Below are 16,616 nucleotides of genomic sequence, written 5' to 3'. Positions count from 1 at the left end.
TCCAAAGAGAGAAGACTTAAGGCTTATAATGAGCATACTAACTGGGCACAGCCTTCCGGCGTCACATACTTATAAATTGAGCCTCGCCAGTAACACCAGATTTAGGAAGTGCCATGTGCAAGAAGAAACGGTTGAGCACGTACTTTGTTCGCGTGCTGCGCTCCTAGGTTAAGGCACCAGCTATTAGGGCGGCAGAGTTGCCAGGTTTTGAGGCAGCAATTAAGCTAGGTCGTAGAAAACTTCTATTATTTGCTAAGAAGTCTGAGTAATTCTATAACATAGGTCCTGGCACCTGATTGGTGTTATGACGTTTGGTCCTACTGATAACACTATGGACATATTCAGCTTAACCAAAGCCGCTGAGAAGAGATATGAAACCTTTAAGTACTATTTCGAGGTTTTGGGTAAGAATCCAAATTAGCTTTTTATATTTATAATTCTGCCTTGAATCTATCCTTAAGTACCTATGTGAGTCGCATGCCTTCTTCTTTTGTAGGCACATCTTGAGCATACATAAAGGGGCATTTGAATTAAAAGAGTGGGCGATTACTAACATAATTTAGTCGCAAAAAAGCTAACAAACTCACTTCGATGAAGCATCCGAAATTGTCATGTAGGAGTTAAGACTTACTCCTGGGTGTAGTCTTGGTACACTTTGAAAAATTATGTCAAAATTTACTAACGATTGCTCACGGCGGCCGTCGTGGTGTGGTGGTAGCCTGTTCCGCTGACCAAACCGAAGATCGTGGATTCAATTCCCAGACAAGGTGGCATCAAACATTTAGAACAGTGGTGCACAACGCCGATAGAACTACGAATATAAGCCCAGCTTTGTTCTTGCTTGATCGTGACAATTTCATGATTGATTATGCTTTTGAGAATATTTTACAAAATTTAGTTAACTGCAAGAATACCGAAAAGCTCACTTAAAGTTGAGTTTGAATATTTAATTGAGCTTTCTTTTTGTATATCAGTCATAGAAACTACGAAATTTTAGAACAAGCTCACAAATATTATCGAGAGCTCAAATATTAGTATGCCAGGTCATCAAGCATATCTGTTTTGCAATATGTTTAATGAATAAACAAAATCTGTGTTCTTATATTCATAAAATTGCGTAAAATATTGCCAAGGCAACTATGAATCATGAAATTTGCGTATTCAAGCATGACTTCATTCATTTTCCATTACATAACAAAATTTCCAATATGCAATTAAGTAAAGCTTGCTAATGCAATTGACTGTTGGTTAATGTTTAATACAGTTTGCCAATTAGAAACTGAACAACACATGCTGTCGTAATAAAAACCCGTGATTGATGGAGAACAAAAAAGTATATACTTAGTATTGCAATTAATATGAATATCATAATCCAATAAGCGCACCCTGACTGACAGCAAAGGTCTATGATTGACCAATGGCGATTCGAAAAAGGACTTTGCTGTACCTCAAGTTTTTGCTTGATACCATATTAATACATTTACTTAAGTAGAAAAGTTTGCTAAGCTAACATAAATTATGTTTATGTTTCAAAGTTATGTGATTGATTACAATGAGGTTCAATGATTGTGCATTCATATTCTCACTATTAAATGCTTGAAAGCTATCTTAATATGATGGACTGGTGAAATTTAAATTTTCTAACAATTTTGTCGTTCATTTTTACTGAAGTTCTACATATCTTTAAGCGCGTTATGGAAAATTGATTAGAGTGATAGATACAAAAGTCAAAGGTTGCAAATTCATCAATCTTATTTATGGCGCAATATCTTGAAATTCGGTTTTGGCTCTACTTCCGTGACTAGCTCATTATTTGAGAAACTTTTCTTTCCAGAAAGTGGATCAAGGTCTGACCTATTCCAAAAAATTGTATTTATGGCGGCCAAAAAATCTTATTTATGGCGTTCGTATTCGCTTGAAATTCGGCACAGGGGTACTTCTTTGCCAAAGATCATATTTGAGAAATTTTTTATCACGTTAAGTGGACCAGGGGCCACGTAAAACGTTTAATGTGCGATTTGCTTCAAATTTGGTATAGGAGTACTCCCTTGCTTTTCGGAAAATGCAGCATGGTCTGGTCTATTATAATAAATCATATATGTTGTGCGAACCTGCAGATGTTCCTGTGAAGTTTCTTACCAAGAACTGAACAAGGGACCATTATATTAGATCAAATTTATTCACTGTTCGATTTGCCTGAAATTTGGTAAATTGGTAGCCTTTTGCTTATATTAGTATTAACGAAACTTTCTTTTTCCGGTCTATTTTTTAAAATGCTAAAGAAGTATAACTTCTCAGCTTTTTTTATTGCAAATTTTTCGCAGTGTACCTTTCTTGAATTATTGTGGCTAATGCGCCAAACTTTGTAAGAGCTTTAAGCTGTCAGTCAGTTAGGATGTTTAGCTTTATCAAATGGTTTGTTTTTAGCAGGTAAAATTTGCATGCATACCTTTTTTGATTACAAGAGACAGCTGCTGGGAAGATAAACTATTTTTTTTTTTATTTCGTCTAAATAAATTTAAAGAAAGTTGGAGGAAAAAGGGCAGGTAAATTTGCTAGAATATGGTATTGTATATATGTTGGGGTTAAAAGTTCGTTGCTGAAAAAAAAACAACAACAACAAAAAATGCTATAACACGAAGCATCGTAGAGTAATTACGTTAGCTGGAAACGCTTTAGCAACTGTCAAATAGGGGTGTAACCGAAGATAAGCGTCAAAGGGCGACCGGTGCGTAATTGAAAAGTAATAACCGAGTAAAGGAAACCGAATTATTGAAAGAAAGTAAAGAAGAAAGGGATCACAAAAAATAAGCATCCATAATGCTGCGTGATATTAAATACAATAAATATGTATGCGCTTTGTATATAAGCGTTATGTTCAAGCAAACCCATTAAGCCCAGAATAATTAAAGGTAGCCTTTATTTGCAACGACAGCTAATAATGGCCATCATCAGTTGTTGCTTGTTTATTTATTACCTGTTTACTTTGTTTGTATTGTTTTGGCTTGATGTTGTAAGTACTAAGCTGGAGTGGTTTGGATACCCTCAAACTTTAGCAATTCATTTTTGGTGGAAGCTCTCGAGCATGCAATCTTAATTGCAGTGTAGTGTAACGAAGTGTGCTGAATTTGATTGACGTTGGTATTTTACTTTGGTCAGGCGTTGAATAGCGATATTCAAATTTATGTGCTCAATCAAATTGGCAGGCATGTCTGTTGAAAAGAGTTGTAATTTACTAAATATAGGCAAATTAATTACGCCAAGAAAATACATAACTTTTCTTGTAATTATTATGTTTTGCACAGAAACAGTTGATTTTCTTATGATTGACGGCGGTTGAAAAACAAGCAATATTCGCTGAAACAGCTCTGCTTGATTTATTTGAAATCGGTGTAAGTTGCAAATCATTTTAAGTGATTGAATGCTCTCTTACTAAAAATTCGAAGGAATACATATTAGGATGGCTCGATTTGTATGGACGAAAATTAACCGATGTCATGCCATTGATTTTTCGATAGGATTTGTAAAAACGTTGGCGATAACAGCTACTTGAAAAAAAATATTTTTTGGGTTTTGGGGATGTTTTGGTCGAAAAATTGATTCGCAATTTTTTTTGCGCAGGCTCGAAAATTATTTTTTTGGGTATGCGTAGTGGAACTTTTTTTTCCTGAGCCAAAATCCTATCGAAAAATCGATGGCGCGATATCGGTTAATAAATTGACCCAGTCTACTACATATATATACTTATGAAAAGGTTTATACGTGGCGTTATTTATCTCCGAGGATATTTAAATCGAGCTTCTTCTCGTCTGGTTTCTTTTATTTTTTAATTGGGGGGACGGGCCCTACATGTTTTATGCTGAAGACGCACGGCAGCTGTAGGGCAGATAAGTGTTTGCCAAACCTTTGATGAGGGCCGACCCAGGTTAGAAAAACTTCTTTCCCAATCAGTCTTCGATTGTAAATTATTACTATGGGGTTTTCATATCAATTTATTTGAAATATACAAGGCGTGCATTCGGTTTTTTTATTGTTATACATGTATGTATAGAAAAATGTAATCAATCATGCACTGTTTTGTCATGAATTATTGTCGAATTTTTGTTGAACAAAACTATTTATCAGCAACCTGCCGGAATTATGAAATGTACTTCTCTGCATGCATATTTCAAAGCTTGTCAATCACTAACTTTGACCATCAATCATTTGTTTTAATCTTTCGCATTTTCGATATACTCCGAAACTGGAAAACGGGAATCAATAACTAATGATGCACACAATCTTTTCATGTAGTCTCATAAACATTTGGTAAATTTAACAAATCCTTTTCATTAAAATTATAACTGCTACTCAATTCCTTATAAGTAAAAACTATCAAATAACTAAGCCATCGTCATCAATCATAAAAATTTGTCGGCCTTTTATACTTCGAAACACATCTGTATTCAGTTTTGTCAAGCAAATTTATTACACACCAAGTTCTATGGCAATAATGGTAAACAAATGACTTGAGTCATCATCAATCAATAACAGTAAATAATATTTAAAATACCTGCCACTAAAAAGTGTATACGGCTGTATGTTTTCAATGCATGAATAATATTTTAAAGTGAAAACCATATGATTGAAAAAATTGCGTTAAATTTAAATGAGTTCAATCATTTCATGCATTTAAATTTGACAAAAAAAGTCATGAATGCAGTATTTTAAAAATGCAAGAACTCATTAAGAGAATGGTGTGCATAAATTGCGCTTCTGTATTTTAATTGCATAACAAAATTGGTGATTATTAATAATTCCGCAACAACGAAGCGTTTTCTGATAAAAAATCAAATTTTTTTTTAATAAAAAAACTGAAACAGCTGCAACTCATAATAAATAGTGGCGCAAATTAAAAACTGTCACTGGTTAATTTTTACGAGCCAGCCATTAGCGTGGATTAAAAAAAAAACCAAACAATATAAAATATATGTGCAATTGTTACGCTAACCGCTTGCTTTAACTTAAATTAATTAAAGTAATTACGAGCATTTTTCAAAGCCAGCGAGCCATAGCCGCAAAGGTCTGGCGTGTCATTAAATTTAGTGTTTGTTCGTTATAGAAAATATTTTTATAAATAAAAATTCCTTTGACAAGCAGCACATTTTCCTTTACTCGTTTTCTTTACATTGCCGTACACAAAAAATATTTTAATTACGAATATTTGACGTTTTCTCTTCCCGCTCTCCTAAGCGCATATAAATCATATTTGAATTCGTTAAAAGCAATTTTTAAGTGTTGCTGTTTTTGATTACACAAATAATTTCTATTCAATCTCAACGAAACTGTATCTGACATATTCTTGCTTTGATTAATTAGCCCGAATAGAAAATATCTTCGCTGTGATTGTCTTAAGTGCCCGCAATAAATCAAATTAATTGTGCAATGCACATCTAAAATTGTTCAAACAAAGTTCAAGTCCTGCTGCTCTCAAGCGTTGCTTTTGTGCCCATGCTTGAAGCATCATAAATAATTAGTGAATCATTGAAGTGTAGCCATTAACGTTGTTATTAAGAATCATTTAACATTTTCTTTTGAATAAGTTTTTGAAATGCTTGTACAGCATTCACTGCACAATCATATTTCTCTCTTGTATACAAATGCTCTGCACAACAAAGTGTCCCCTCATTTTCTAATAATATTCTGTTTACATAGTAATGTGGTTATAATTTTATGCCATCAGACAAGTGACAACTTTGACATTGATAAAAATTTCCGTTTTCTTTTAGCTTACTTTGACCAGATGCTGACAGTTGTAGCACAAATGTTACTTCAATGAACAAACAAGCATTATATATTTGTGCTAAAGCATGCTTTCAATGCGTAATATAACTTCAACTTCTATTCGTTGTTTGTATTGTATTGTGCGGAAATACCAAAATATTATTTGTTCAATCATATCAATCACAGCTTACATATACTTGTAGTTATTTATTTCTAGTGTTCTCTTATGAAAATAGTGTTAAAGCAATTTTTATACGAACATTCACCAAAAGCCTGTCATCAATCAGTATCAAGCTTGATGACTCAATTCAAAATTTTTGGTTGAAAACGATTATTAAATTCAAAATATGTGAATTGCTAATACATAGCACAGCACAATAATAATGTAAATGACAATATAAAGCTAATAACGTCAACAATGCATACCTAATTTTCAATGCAACGTATGTTTATTCATTCTAATTTTTATGGTAATCTATATTGTTAAACAGTCTTCAATTTTCCGTTTTAGATCTTCAAATATTTGAAAGCACTCAATCACGGCTTAAAGTTGCTACAAATGACAAAGCTAATAACATCAATCATGCATATCTAAAATCAGTTATTGTGAAGCAGCATATATTTCTTTCAAGTCTTCAATCTTCCATTTTAAACCTTCGATCCTCAGCGTTTGAAGTGAAGTTTACTACTGTCGTCTTTTTTATCTCAAATCTCCATTGTACAAGTTGTCATTTCTGATCTTTATTTTAAATCTTAATATTCAGTCACTAGTATCGAATAGTGTTAGTTTCCCAATCAGTCTTCAATCTTCGTCATTATATCAAACTTCTTACATCAGCACTTAATTAAACCTTAAGCATTCAATCTACCACCATCAGGTCCTCAAGTCAGTCTTAAAACTTAAATTCTACGATCTAAGTTCTCCACGCGTTAAAGCTTCTATTCACAATTTTAAGCCCAAAATCTTACCCGCAATTTTGTTTAAAGCTTTCACAATTCTTCCCTTCGCAATTTTTAACTTTAAAACTTCAAACTTAATATATTCAAACTACGAGCTTCAATCCACGAAGTGCAAGATATATGAAATTAAAAAATATTTCTGAGTTGTCAAGCATGATAAAGAATCATGTCAATCACAACATCAGTCAAATGATAATTATTGAAAACAATTATTTTAGCATTTGCGGTACAAACTTTAAATGAAATTTTGAAATCTCTCAATTTCTCACATCAAGCATGAACAACTATTTGGTAGTTCAAGTAAAGCAACGCTAAGTCGCAGTGGTTTTTGAATTTCCGTTATACTTACTTTGTACCTATAAACTTTTGTATATATTTAAAAAACTAATCTCAAGAATATACGCATTCCATTTTAATATTTGAATTGCGTTGTTTACGCCTTTTCTTTGACTAACCAACTAAACATCTCCTGGCAATGCCTTCACGCTCCAAATGCGTTCATCAAAATATTTAGTGCCTTTGAACTTCAGCCATCAAGCACTGCTCGATATTGATTACATTCAAGGAATTTGTGTCGCATAGTTAATTAAATTTGCAAGTAAAAAATAGTGTAATCACCACGTGTGCCCCCCAGCACAGAGTGTAGTGTAAAGAGGAACAAAGGCCCTTATTAAGGACAGAGTGGTAGAAGTGAGTGATAAGAGAGGCACTGATTTTCCAACTATTTGTTGCACTAAAAAATTTGTCATTTGCTTTGATATTTATTTGATCACTTGACCTAATTGTGATGTGAAGCGTGTTTCATTAGTGGGATAGTTGAAAGATATATCGGGCAGTAAGTCCTAGACAAGCTGTGCGCAATAAGAAATCTGCCTCTCAATTCCTTTCCCCTTCTGAGATTAGCAGCTTGGCTATGTATTGATGGAAATTTCTGCTTTGTTATCTTCCTTCTACACTAAGTTTCATGAAGTTTAGTCTGTCATATTACAAATAACGAGTTGGCAGTTTTCATTCTCCATACAACAGACTTAATCATCATTACTATCAACAAACGCTTCCTGCCTGCCTACAAATTATGTTTGGAGTTTACTTTGCATTGCTGTTGTAGCAAATTTCTTAAGCTGTACACACATTTTCTTGGGCATTGTCTCACTAACAAGCGGAAATGGCTATTTTAGCCTCATTGCCAGATTAATGTTCTAGTGATTAGATGAACAAGCCCACTTCGTCTGCCTACGCCTTATTATAAATTTCCTTTTATACTTTTTCAGCTCAGTATGTTTGTGTATTTTTGGAATTAGTTTCCTTTTATCTTTGTTGCGCATAAATCGAAAGCAGAATTTTAGTCACATTTTTCCTGAAAACTATTAATTTATGCTGCTCGCCTGCGGAAGATTAAACTTTACTAATTGCCAGCTTATAGGCGCAAAGTAAATATTTCATCTTTTGTTGTTGATGTGTGAGTTTCAAATTCAATTTAAATATTTGTTTGGGTTTAGTTGAGTTTTTCGGTTCGATTTTCGTTATTGGGTTACTGTTTCAGCTTAATTTTCTTGATATTGTTAACTAATTAATATTTGTATTTGTTACAGTAGCTCGCATCAAAATGGGCGTAAGTAGGAACTCTATTGTAAAAACCTCGAAAAGAGTATTAAAGGTCCATGTTAGTATCTTGATAGTTCAAAAGCATATTGAAGAGAAAGAGATCGGCTACAACTTAAGAAGAATTCTAGAGTTCACTTCTATGATAAGAACTCTTGGAAAGGGAATGCTTAAATTTTTTAACACAATTTGAGCTTAAAGCTCCCGACTTATAAACATTTCATTCTGTCACCAAAAAGCTGTATACCTGCTTGAAATAGCATACGCAAACACTATTAGCTCCTAAATGCACGCAACATTATTTTTGTATAACTTTTTACGAAAAACTTTAATTTACTTGCTTCAGTCGTCCAGGATTGTTCGTTGCCGGTGCGCGCGACCTGTCTTATTAGCTCACTCTCAAACTTTTTACAAACACTTTTAACCAACGTTTTAAGCGACTTCTTTCATCTCCAGATAATTCTCTTCCATCTTTAAAAACTGTCTAAACCTAAAATCATTCATTCATAGTATTTCACAAAGCTAACCAAGCAAAAGTTTTCTGCAAAAGGGAAATTGCTATTTTATTTCGTAAATATCATAACTATGTTTATAATGTCAGTGACGCTTATGTAAATGAGTAGTTCGGAGTAGCATACTTTCAGGCGTTTGTGTGTCTAGTTGGCGCTAACATTAAATGAATTAAAAGTTTAGTTATAGGCTTGTTGGTGTGGTAGCAAGTTTTTGAAACGCCTGCGAATCACTGACAGTTGCGATAAATTAATAAAATTAAATTTAGTTAGCTGCTGGCGCCTTCATTATATCTAACTTCGTTTAGGCGCTGCAAGTTAAGGGGGAGACGTTGAAATCAGAAAACCTGGGAGTTGGTACTCTATAGAGTTCAAGTTGCTGTTTAAACAGAGATTTTACTCAATGCGTAATTAGAGGCGACACGGGATTAATTTGTGAGTGAAAGCAGTTGATTGCGTTAAGCGTAATTTTAGGGGCTTCAGTTTTGATAAGAGAAAGAGTTGTTTTCTAAGAAGTTTACGCAAAGGATTATCTTTCGTATGACCCAGTTGTTGATCCAATGGGCTGTCTTTTACACTCAGTAATCAAAAAGTTGATTTGGGAAACATTTTAATCAGTATACAAATGTAGGTTAAACTTTGAACAGCTATTCCAAAGTGAATCAATTTCATTGTTATTAAAAAATTTGCTTAAGCTTAACACAAGAATATTAGCGAATGTTAATAATCATTAACTACAAAAAACGCTACAATCACAAACCATTTGCAAACAAATTGATGAAATTTTTGTGCAATACATAAATCTGTTGCCTACTTTTGGGCGTTACACATGTTGGGTTGCACAATTGGATTATTATAATTGATGCTATGACAATTACGTAACCAAACGTAGCAAATGTGATAGCAAAGTAATTTTAAATATCAAATTTATGCAATTGAAGCACACAAAATTTGTATACCTTTAGGCGCAGAATTTTGAAAAGTATTGAGCTGCTTGCTAACTGTTTAGGCTTTGTTAGTATTTCGAAATAGCTGAAAAAATTAAATACGCATCACTTTACCACTCACTTCATTTACATGCAAATTAATTGAAGCATACTTCATGGCGTGTACTATTAACATTCAAATTTATATATTTGTACATGCATACAAAATTGAAGACTTGAACAGCAAAGTGTCAGTTTTACGAAACAGCTAAAAAAAAAATATGTAAACGGTTTGCTACAAAAAATATAAGCGTTGGTATTTTTAGATTACTGCTTTATATTTTGTAAAATTTCAGTAAACAAAAAGGCAAATAAAAAGCTAGACACGTGTTCAAAATAAACGACGTGTACACTTTTAAATATATACACAAATTAGCCTCTTCACTTACTAAGCTACTTGATTTTTCTCAGAAAATTGTGTAAAATATCCTAAAAATATACTTAAGCCTACATCGCTACGCTGCTCTCCTCATATTTGTTTACTCTACGAATAAATTAATGAATGTTTTGCCTTTTGTACTTGTGATATGTTAACAAAAAACATAGCAAAATGACTTATGTAAAAATCGCCTCTTATGTACATGTCTTTTCATTGATAATAAAAGTAGCGCTTAAAAGTAGGCTACATTCATTGTAAGCGCCCACATGGCTATAACTCATGTACTCATTGGGCTGTGTTGTGGCTAGTGCCTAAAAGTATGTATTCACGATAGCTTTGCAAATGCGATTGCTTAAATACTTACTGGAAATTGCAAACATAAATCCGAACTGCCACACGGATACATAGGCGCGCAAAGTGCTTGTTGTAAGTGTGCTTTATTGGATGTCTTTAGGAAATATTTTCCGCGGCATACACATAGACTTTTTATCATGTACTTGTTCATTATATACATGCATTAATCATACTATTTTAAGTAACCAATTGCATTGAATTAACTAAAATGACCGCATGAACCTCAAACAGTCGCATTTAAGTAAGGTAAAATCAATTCTTTATCGATAAACCTCTGATTCAAACTAAATCAAACCGTATTAAACCGCAAGTATAAGTGGCCTTTGGTTTTATATTTACAGCGAATCACTTATCTTTCGCTTCCTCTTAAATTAGGTAAGTATGCACATTATAATGTGTATACTTTTCGTTACTCAGTGCTGGTAGTAACCTTCGCATTCAATTTCGCATGTACGTATTTAAAGCGAGCACGCTTTCTCGCCCGATACACAATTTTGGAAATTTCGTTGCATACTTTTTGGCACCAAATTAATTGGGAAATAGTTTAAGCTGCTTGTAACAAATTACTTGCACGAAATTTCATTGCCTTAAGTAAATAATCGTACTTTGCCGCTAAGAAAGTAGATCGTTGAAAAATAGTAAATTCTTAAATACTAGCTTTGCCGACAAGCTCTTTGTAAGTGCCCTAAAGTATGCAAACTTATTCTAAAATAAATGTCTGAAGCATCAGCGGAGTTTGCCTTGAAAGGCGTATCATTACATGTGACTTTTAATATAACATTTTCTGCTAAGATTTCACTCGCGTAGCTTACTTGGTTATTGATTGTGTTGTTGCTTTTTTTTGATAAATATTTTATCGATTAAAAAGTGATTCTACATAAGGAAGGGGGCATATTACCAAAAAAATAAAGAAGACAGTTAAGAGCAAAAGAGAAGTGAAAACTAAGGAAGCGCGGAAACGAGCAACGGCAAGGTGATATATGAGAAAATATACAGAAAAAGCCTTTGCCTGGTTTTAGGCGAACATTTTTTTAAATTTTTCATGTAAAATGGTTTTTTGCTTGCCAAGTTAAATTTCGAATAAGAGTACTTAGATTATAGCTGCTTGGAGAAATTAAGAGTATAAAAGAAATCATTTAGCGCATTTCAACTAAAACGCACAAGGTCGGAACATGAATGTTACGAGAAAAAGGTGATGAAGATATTATGAAAGTGCTCCACTTACCAAAAACTGTAGTGAGGAGGAGTAAATTAAACGGGGTTACATATACCAGAGACTATATCTGACTGGAAAGGTCGGGATAGGGCATTCACGTTTGATAAGATAATTAGCCAGGCTGAAGGGGAAGGCAAAACCTGATGCTCGTTACACAAGATTATTAAACTCTTTGTTGGCATAGATTTATTAAGCAGTCCCAAACTAAAGTCATCCCAAAGATGAGTGTGGGCTATGTGACAAGTTCTTGAAAAATATTTAGTTTGTCTTGTACACTATTCTGTAGATTATACTACATATTACATAGGGATTACGGGTCACATCACCTAGATGGGAGAGTCTCTGCCTTGCCAGAGCGATGCATTCGCAAAGAATGTGAACCGGCGTTTCATCCTCCAGCTCACAGAAAGGAAAAATTTTAGTATCGGATACATTTAACTTACTTAGGTGAAATCGCAGACCACAGTGTTCCTAATAGTACCCAGTGAGAGTTCTTAGGACCTCCCTGCTTAGATTAATGAAATTGGCTGATACTTTCGTTTGCCAGAAGAGCATAAACAGTTAGGCCTGTTTTGCCTTGGGAAGTTAGTCCAGCGACTTCTGAATTTTTTAGTTTCCCAGTTACTTATAGTTTCCCTGGTGTGTGCTTTTGTGAGTCCACAGAAGGGCTGTGGACCAAAGAATGCTGCTGTAGCACCCTGCTTTGCTAGGTAATCTGCATGTTCATTACCCTCATGTCCCTGATATCCGGGAACCCATCCTAACAAAACCTTGTTTTATTTCAGTGCAGTCATCCACTAGCCTAGATGTAACTGTGTAGGATTGCAAGGCACGCAGGGCCGCCTGGCTGTCCGACATAATGTAGATGCTCCTCGAGGTTGAGCCTCTCCGCAGACTTCTATTGCATGGATTTCTGCCTGAAGTATGGTGTGGTACGGGCATCCCATTGGTATCGATTTCTTGAAGTTTGGCCCATATATGCCAGCTCTCGTTCTTCCGTCATCGAATTTCGATCGATCCGTCGACAGATCTCTGGGGTCATTATAGGGACTCCCTGTTTTACAGTGGGTCCTGTCCACAATGGACACTTCAAAGTTCCGTGAGATTTTGACGAGAGCACATTACGTAATGGTGTTATGTATGCATGTACGATTCAATCGCGTGCAGGTTCTGGCTGATCGTCTCCTCTACATTTCAATCATTTTTAAAAAATGGCGGTGGCTACAGTTTTTTTGGTGATTTGAGCGGAATCTACAAAAGGCTCCCGAATTTTTCCTTAGACATTTTAGTAACTTCAGACGGCTTGCCATTTATTGGCAAGTAGTGATTCAATGAAACTCTTTTCTAAAGCTTATTGATTTTATCTGCCAGGTGACTTGAACGTGCGACCTTCGGTATGTCGAAATGTCCCACTGGACCAACCTGACAGTCTTGTATGTATTTATAAAAAACATGCTTACATAATAACTTAATTATCACTTCTACTGTTTACACTAAACTTTTCACATGCCATTGACTTCTACGCTGCTGCAACTAAACATTCACTATAATGTGTAAATGGCTTAATTAGTCTATATATAATCATACATGTATGTGTTGGTTTAAAAAAATATCTTCAAAAGCATGTATGCATGTGTTTGTAAATTAAATAGCTAACTAATTCGAAAACATGTTGTTGTACACTTGGCTGAATATGTCATTATATTGGTGCAAATACCATACTAATACCATCTAATTAATGAATATACAAAACAGAAGCAGTCATAGCAGCAGCAGCAGCAGTTAGGTGGTACTACATGGCGTATGATTAACATATTAGTAGATGTGATTAAAGCAATAATGAATAGCTGTTGCCATTAATACCATAGTACAAAGCAGGTGATCATAATGAATGTAATGCACAGAAGTGTAAGATTATGGGGTAAGAAATTTTAATGAAAATATGTGAAAGTGGGGAAAAGAGCAGCATAGCAAGAAATGGACGTTATAATTAAAAAGAAATTAGTTACGATTTCTAGGAGTATTTAGAGAAGCTAATGACAGAAATATCATTGCATTGTATGTTATGTTTTTAGCGTTATTCCTTTGTTTGCTGTTTTCTGTGAATAAGGGACTGTCTTTGGCTGTGATTTCATAGTTTTCATGAATAGGGCTGAAGAATAATCTTATCCCATTCGTAATATCCAAAAAATCGACTGTATAAGATATGTAATTTATAGGGAACAGATGTATATACTTAAGCGACTTTTAAGATAAATATAAAATAAAACAAATAGGGCGGTTCTTTGAGTGAGGATAAAAATGTTCACGTTTTTTGTGGTCTGCTATGAGATAGCTGTGGCCATGAATCATTATTATCTGAGCAATATATGACGTATACGTAAATATTTGATGAAATTTGCAGTTTTTAGCCGTTATAATGGGGAAAAAATTACGGTTTATATGGGGTACATACTATATATACTACCGATCTCTATGACTTTTTCAGACAACAAAATATGCTATATACGTAAGCATTTGATAAAATTTGAAGCTACTATCTGTTGCAATGGTGTAGAAATTACGAAAAGTTTCTAATCTGAACAATCGATTGTATGGGATATATACTATATATACGACCAATCTATACACATTTTTCGGACAACAATGAATGCCCTATACGTAAAAATTTGGTGAAATTTGAAGGCTATGGCTGATAAATTGGAGTATAAATAACGAATAGCTTCTTATCTGAACAATCGGTTGTTGGGAACATCATATTATTATCTCATATACGAACGATCGATATACGAAAGCATATGGTGAAATTTGAAGCTTCAATCTTATAAATTGAGGAAGATATGACGAGAATCGGTTGTACGGGAGATATAAGCTGTAGTGGTCGCATCCGGCCGGTTTCGACAAATATGTAATCGGACACCCAAATATCCCCGCTCTCAAAATTTTATCAAGACATTTAAAAAATTTAAGGACAAGTTTGCTTTCAAACAGACATGACTAAATCAACTCAGCTCTTCATCCCGATCAATTCGGAATACTTATTGGCGTGTCTATATATTCTTCTTTAAGAACTTAAAAATTTCAGATTCATGACAAACTTAATATACCATTTCATTTTCATGAAAGACATAAACATTGAGCCAGATAAATAATTTTGCATGTAAAGGCGAAACCAGGATTTGAGCCAGATATATCCAGATAGAAGTCTGGTTCAATTTGTGAGATAGATAATTTGGTTATTTCTTGTCTTTAGTTTGGCAACGGTGCATTTTATAAACCTACTTTTTTACAAATAGATGACGCTGCTTGGCCTTTCGCCGTATGTGTTAAATTAAGCGCCATGGCGACATCTGCCTATCACAACTTACTTATGTGTGAAAAATATCACGACTTCTGCTTCTCAAGTCTCCCAATGATACAGAAAACTCGCTGGATGATTGTTTATGTCAATTCTTTTTTGTCACGAAAACTTCTTTTTAGTACAAAACAACATTTAAAATTTGAAAGAGCATTTATTTTTTATTTTTTTTAAATTCAGTTTTGTATATAAGGAAGCTCTCTTATTTGATTTGAGATATAGTTCTTGAAACTGTATTGGGTTTGGGATATTTTCTCTATACATAATTTTCTCACAAATTTGTAGTCTACTTTTAGGCGCTTTAGTCACTTAATAACTGCACGTAGTCATAATATTTAAAACAAAGTCATATTAGGCTTATAGAACAAAATAATTAAGGTAAAAGGAATTATATCGACGACTCCATCTGCTACGCAACGATAGTGATCAGAAAGTTTGCCTAAAAGTATGCTACATGTTGCATATTGCTTTTGTTTGAAGCGATCAAGGACGTAGTGAAAAAAGCGTATATAAGAATGTATTATAAGTATGTAACTACCAGGAAAAATAAAACGACGTTTATGAAGAAAATGATTGTGACTTCGTTTTCGTGGCAACACTACGGCTTGAGTGGAGCCGAGAAGCGTTTTTTTATAGGCTAGTATAAGATAACTCATAACCAAGAGCGGATATGAAAATTCTGATGCATTAGTTGGATCTAACGAACCAAAACTTTTCGATAAGTATTAGCTTATATTTGTATCGACACTTTTTCTATTTTTGTCTGTCAGCGAATTATTCATGCCATACTCTAATTGAAACTTTAAATTAAGTTGTATTTGTGGATTAAATATAATTATGCACTTTTTATTATGTGTACCAAATCCCTATTGCAGAAAGTGAGCATAACAAGTAAAATTCGTCTTAATTTTCTTTCTAGGAATTTTTACGGTGTCGATGTATATTCGAACGAATTCCCGTCATCACTTCTCAGATTTGGTTGGGAAACCAATTGGTTTCGGAGTTGCGCCATCATCAGCGATAAACACATGTACATCAATTATCCATCCTTATTTATCGGGAAATCAACAAAACAAAACGAATCAATTTTAGTGCATTTTTTAATGAATTCTTGAAATAAATTTGTTAAATTCTAAACATCCTTTTAAGCGTTTATTACTGTATACAATTGATATTCTATTTATTAAAAATTTTTCTATTTTATTACTTTTCTTGTTATAAGTTTCTATTTTGCTACGTAATTGAATACTGTTGCGCGCCACATTCTGCTGCATGTCGATTTGCGTCCAACATATTCTCGATAGTTAAGTGGTACCTACAAACACACATACACATATCGCTCATTTGCTGCAACGTCGTCATAACTCAAAAAACACAATTTTCCAGGAGAGCCATTCAAAGATTTTAACTGCGATATGTTGCGCATATAAAGGCATATTTTCATTTTTATACCACGTGCTAAATTTTTAGTTGATCACGAAGATTTTTT

At 34.0% G+C, this 16,616-nt stretch overlaps 1 long non-coding RNA gene across 1 annotated transcript in view; it reads left to right on the top strand.

Moving 5' to 3' along the window:
- LOC137248787 (uncharacterized) overlaps positions 1-16,215 on the top strand; it is a 330,700-nt gene extending 314,485 nt beyond the window's left edge. The window contains exon 3 of the long non-coding RNA XR_010952187.1: positions 16,047-16,215. This is a non-coding gene — a long non-coding RNA (uncharacterized lncRNA). The remainder of the gene's footprint in view (positions 1-16,046) is intronic.
- Positions 16,216-16,616: the final 401 nt, after the last annotated feature.

Source organism: Eurosta solidaginis, chromosome 4 (genome assembly GCF_040869045.1).
Source record: "Eurosta solidaginis isolate ZX-2024a chromosome 4, ASM4086904v1, whole genome shotgun sequence".
NCBI lineage: Eukaryota > Metazoa > Arthropoda > Insecta > Diptera > Tephritidae > Eurosta > Eurosta solidaginis.
The sequence above is the reverse complement of the archived record's forward strand: the minus strand, read 5'-3'. Positions and strand labels throughout refer to the sequence as shown.